Source organism: Nycticebus coucang, chromosome 3 (genome assembly GCF_027406575.1).
Source record: "Nycticebus coucang isolate mNycCou1 chromosome 3, mNycCou1.pri, whole genome shotgun sequence".
NCBI classification, from domain to species: domain Eukaryota; kingdom Metazoa; phylum Chordata; class Mammalia; order Primates; family Lorisidae; genus Nycticebus; species Nycticebus coucang.
The window spans coordinates 119,596,462-119,601,875 of record NC_069782.1 but is presented as its reverse complement, the minus strand read 5'-3'; positions in this window follow the sequence as shown (position 1 = coordinate 119,601,875).

Genomic DNA, 5,414 nt, shown 5'->3' with positions numbered 1-5,414 from the left:
ATTTGGCCAGGGCTGGGTTTGAACCTGCCACCCTCAGTATATGGGGCCAGCACCCTACCCAGTGAGCCACAGGCACCACCCAGGGGTCCTTTTTGTAAAATGACTTCTTTTCCTTTTTTTTTTCTTTCTTTTTTTTTTTTTAATTAAATCATAGTTGTATACATTAATACATTTATGGGGTACAATGTGTTGGTTTTATATACAATTTGAAATAGTTACAACTATCTGGTTAACATAGCCTTCACCACACTTCCTTAATTATTGTGTTATGACATTTATACTCTACACTTAGTAGATTTGACATGTACCCTTGTAAAATGCACCATAAGTATGGTCCAACCAATTACCCTCTCTTCATCCATCTTCCCTCCTCTTCTCCCCTCCCCCTTTATCTTGGGCTGTAGTTGGGTTCAACCACACTTCTATATGAAAGCTATAACCCAACTTCTTTTTCTAGAAAAGATACTTAGTAGTGGAATTGCTGGATTGAATGATAGACCTACTTTTAGTTCTTTGAGGAATCTCCATACCTGTTTATGTTCCCACCAATAGTGTACAAGTATTATCTTCTCACTGCATCCATGCCAATATCTATTTTTTTTTTAATTTTTAATAATGAACAGTCTGACAGGGGTAAGGTGGTATCTCATTGAGTTTTTAATTTGTATTTCTCTCATGGTTAGTGACATTGGGTGTTATTAAACATAAAACCCAATATTGTATTTTTAATTTAATTTTTAATTGTGTTTTAAAACAAACCTAGTCTGTCTGAATTACTTCAAAGTTTAATTGTGTGGTTAAGTCTCACTCATTTATAGTGGTACATTTCATACTATACTTTATAATTTATCATTTAAAATTCTTACATATAGTACTCAATCAGACTTTTTGTCAGAAATTCTGAGTGGTCCATATTGAGGATATGACCCCCCTAAATATGGTTTGTATTTCATTTTTCTGTGTTCCTTGGGTTGCTATTAGCCCTGAAAACTTTAATTTCACAAGTTAAGGTATTCTTTTTTTTTGTTGTTCTTTTTTCTTGACCCAAAGAAAACATAAAATTTAAACCTCAATTTCGTATAAGGGCAGGCCTATAATCGCATGTAAAAATTTCCTACTGAAGCCCAGGATGAAATTGAAAAGTTTTAAGTTATTTACCTTTGCAATGTATAGATTTTTTTTTCTTGGACATAGAGTCTCAAGCTGTCACCCTAGGTAGAGTGCTGTAGTGTCACAGCTCACAGCAACCTCAAACTCTTGGGCTCAAGCAATTCTCTTGCCTTAGCCTCCCAAGTAGGTGGGACTACAGGTGCACGCCACAATGCTTGGCTATTTTTGTTGTTGTTGTTGCGGTTGTTATTGTTGTTTTTAGCTGGCCTGGGCTGGGTTCAAACTTGCCAGCCTCGGTGTATGTGGCTGGCACCCTACTCACTGAGCTATGGGTGCCGCCAACAATGTATAGATTTTTAAAAATTTTTTCTTATTTTTACTAATAGTTTTCAGGGATGGGGAACCTTTTCATATTGGAAGGCCACGTCAATTTAGCTATTAAGTAAAACCACATTCAAGAAGCTTCAATTAGGTACACTTTAAAATGTGCATAATTTTGTAAAACGTCAACTAATGTGTACTTAATAATTTCAAAAAATAAAAACTATTTGTTGATTTTAAAGTTAACTAACTTTTTAATGACTTTATAGTGCAGTGGTTCTCAACCTTCCTAATGCTGGGACTCTTTAATACAGTTGCTGTGGGTTGGGACCCCCTGGTTGAGAACCACTGTTTTAGTGTCTGTTGTTTGTTGGAAAGCATTTGGATATTTGGTTGCAGCACAGAGAGCTGCAGTTTCGGATGATCTAGATGTGTATCAGTCATTCGTGACCTTAAGGGCATCTTGATTTGGGTCAGGCAGGAGAATGCAGATTTGCAGCAATAAGTGTTTGAAAAGTAAGAGCAATTTGGGGGCATGTTGCTAAAGGCATGGGTATTCTACTATATGTTTCTACAATTCAATTGGGTCTTTCTTAGCATCACATGATGACTTTAAAACATCATCTACTGAGAACTCAGTGAATTCTAACTATAGTTCTATATGTCAGCAGACTAGCACCAGTCCCTTGCCTGTTAGGAACAGGGTCATACAACATCACCACCTGAGCTCCCTCTCCTGTCCTATTCTTCCCTACTCTCCTCAGTCTGTTGAAAAATTGTCTTTCATAAAACTGGTCCCTGGTGCTAAAATGGTTGAAAACCACTGCTTTAGGTGGCTTGGTGATATCAACTATGTGAGGCTGAAATACTAATTTGAGTATGATGTCATGATCATCGAAGTTTGTGAACCTTTCATTATATTCTCCATTTACTGGGTCTGTAACAGCTGCATATTCTTCAAATGATTTGCATATATCATCCTGCCTATTAATGACCTTTGCTAACTGGGGAAAATGTTCACTGTAAATTCCTTCTGAAGAAGTGTTTTTTTGAAAAAAGATAGCTTTTTTTGAAATGCTTAGATTTTTTTGCCACATATCACAAGGTAATTAGTTTTACCTTGCAAAGAAATACTCAAGTTGTTTTGATCTGACATGATGTCACATGGATGTGCTGCATTCCTATAAAAATCTTCCTTTAATAATTCCCCTTTCTGATTCTGTTCTTCATAAATTTTAAGTATCTGTTCTCACAGAGATAAAATTTTTGCTAACACCTGTCCATGTGATATCCAACCCACTTTAGAATGATATGGACAAATCCACATAGAATACTGCGTCATTCAACTTTAGCATGTTAGGAAATTGATGATGCCATGTTGCATTTGCTCAAATATAGTTAACAATACTTATAACTTGTTGCAAAGTGTCACTTAAAATAGTAGTATAGCAGAGAAATTTTGCTGATGCAAGATGCAATGAAAAGAAATGAGAGCAGCTGAATCTGTTAATGCTTTTTTGTCTGTGCAATAAATTTCATATTTTCCTGCCATGGAAGGTCCACTATCTGTACATACATTCACTAAATTTATAAATTTCAGGCTGTTTATCTTGAAAATTGTGGATATCCATTCCCTGTGTTCTGTTCACAAGAGCATCCAAAGTGAGTAATTCTTCTTAGCAAAGAATATCTTCTGTTATGAACTGAATAAAACATAAAACCTGCCCAAAGTCAGTAGTATCAGTTGATTCATCCGCAGTGATTGAATATATATATATATATATTTTTTTTTTTACTTTTGAAATATTTCATGAAGTTGTTCTGTTAAGTCGAAGGCTAATTCATGCTGCTGGTCTGTAGTGGTTCTTCTTGAAAGAGGCAGTTGTTTATAGCTTGAAATGATATTGGAGTCTAAGCATCCTACATCTTCAACAAGGCATTCTTTCACAATTTCTATTAGAATTTAATGGCTTCCCTTTCTCCTACATATATAAGATACTTTACAGGTTGCTTCAGCAGCATTATTTCCAGGTCTCATTGCTGCTTGAAAGAATTGTCTTGGCTTTTGCTTTTCATCTTTTAATTTCTGCAATACAACCTTTCCTTCCTCTCCCTCTAATTTTTTTTTTTTTTTGAGACAGAGTCTCACTCCCTTGCCATGGGTAAAGTGCTGTGATATGATAACTCACAGCAGCCTCAAACTCTGGTTCCAGCTCCCAAGTAGCTCCCAAGTAGCTAGGACCAGCTCCCAAGTAGCTAGGACCACAGGCTCCCCCATAATGCTCAGCTAGTTTTTCTATTTTTAATAGAGATGGGGTCTTGCTCTTGCTCAAGCTGGTCTCAAACTTCTGAACTGAAGCAATCCACCCTCCTTGGCCTCTCAGAGTGCTGAGAGTACAGGCGTGAGCCACCATGCCAAGTCCTTTCCTTCTAATTTAACATATTTGTTGTCCTTATGAGCATGATAATGCTGGTGAGTATTGAATTTCTTTAATGTTGACATTGCAGCATCACAAAGCAAACAAATCATCTTATCTTTAGCAAAAACAAAGTAATGTTGCAATTTCTCTTCCAATTCTTATTGAAAAAAATCTGTTTTCTTCCTTCAGCATTTTCTTAGTCTTTGACAAGATGAGCTTAAAGCAGGTAGTTAAAAATACTGTCTATCTGTGCAACAATTCACAAATTCCACTCCAAACAGCAACAGTGCACCATTGTCAAAAGCCGACAACAGACTGGCCCCCATAAACTCTCACCAACCAGCCTCGTGTGGTAGTAGCTCCAGTCAGGTGGGAAAAGTTAAAATTATGAGTGTAGCAGCCATCAATTTAGCCCTTATGGCTTACTAAAGTAATTGCTGGATAATCTGGGAGAATTATTCTGTTGAAACTTATTTTATTCTTTGGTATTTTTAATATATTCATTTAAAAAATAAAATAAAAATATAAGAGACAAACAAAATCTATCAATAAAAATAAAAGACTTTCCTCTGTGAAATTTGGATTCAGTTAAAAGGCCACACTTTAGGAGTTAGAAGGCCACATGTAGCCTTAAGGGCACAAGTTCTCCCCCCTTGGTTTAGTCCTTCAAGGATCTTGGTTTTATTTAGGAGCCTCAGTAACAATCTATCTACTTTACACAGGCTGAACACGTATCTTTGTGTGGTTGCTGAAACCCAAGACCCTTGGTTACGGGGCTTATAAAAATCAACTATTTGCCAGGCAGTTACAGCATCAGTAGTAGCATGAAACGCTCCCATTCATCTTTCTTTCACGTGCGTTGCCTCCACAAATGTTGCCTCTTGCAAAGATGGATAGTATTTTTAACTACCTGCTTTACAGCTCATCCTGTCAAAGACTAAGAGAATGCTGAAGGAAGAAAACAGATTTTTTCAATAAGAATTGGAAGAGAAATTGCAACATTACTTTGTTTTTGCTAAAGATAAGATGATTTGTTTGCTTTGTGATGCTGCAATGTCAACATTACCCTTACTTTCTAGGGAGCTTCCTTATGAATTTAAAAGGTATTCATTATACTTGTCATTTCTGGATGCTTTACAGTTTTTTAAACTATATTAAATTTTCTTAGACATAAACATTAAAGGACAACACATCTTTACTTTTTGAACTTCTATTCAAAAGATGTTCATCTTATGAAACAAAAATAATAATTGTATATAAAAAGATTAAACGGTAGCGGTCTACAGTAATATGTGTTTGTTTTGAGGGTGGGGTGCGTGCATGCAGGTTTGACATAGGAGGTGTCTCTACAATGCTGAGTACTTGTTACCTGCTTTTGATCTGAATAAGAAGAGCCCTTTCTGCTAAAATCAGCTTAAACTACACCTCTTATTTATAGAATTAAAAACGTCGTGATTACAGAAGAGAAAGTAAAAGTACAAAGAATTTGGACAGCTTAGCAAACTATTCATTTTGGAGCCAGCAAGTACTTCTACAGCAATTATTTCATAAGGGCTCAGAACA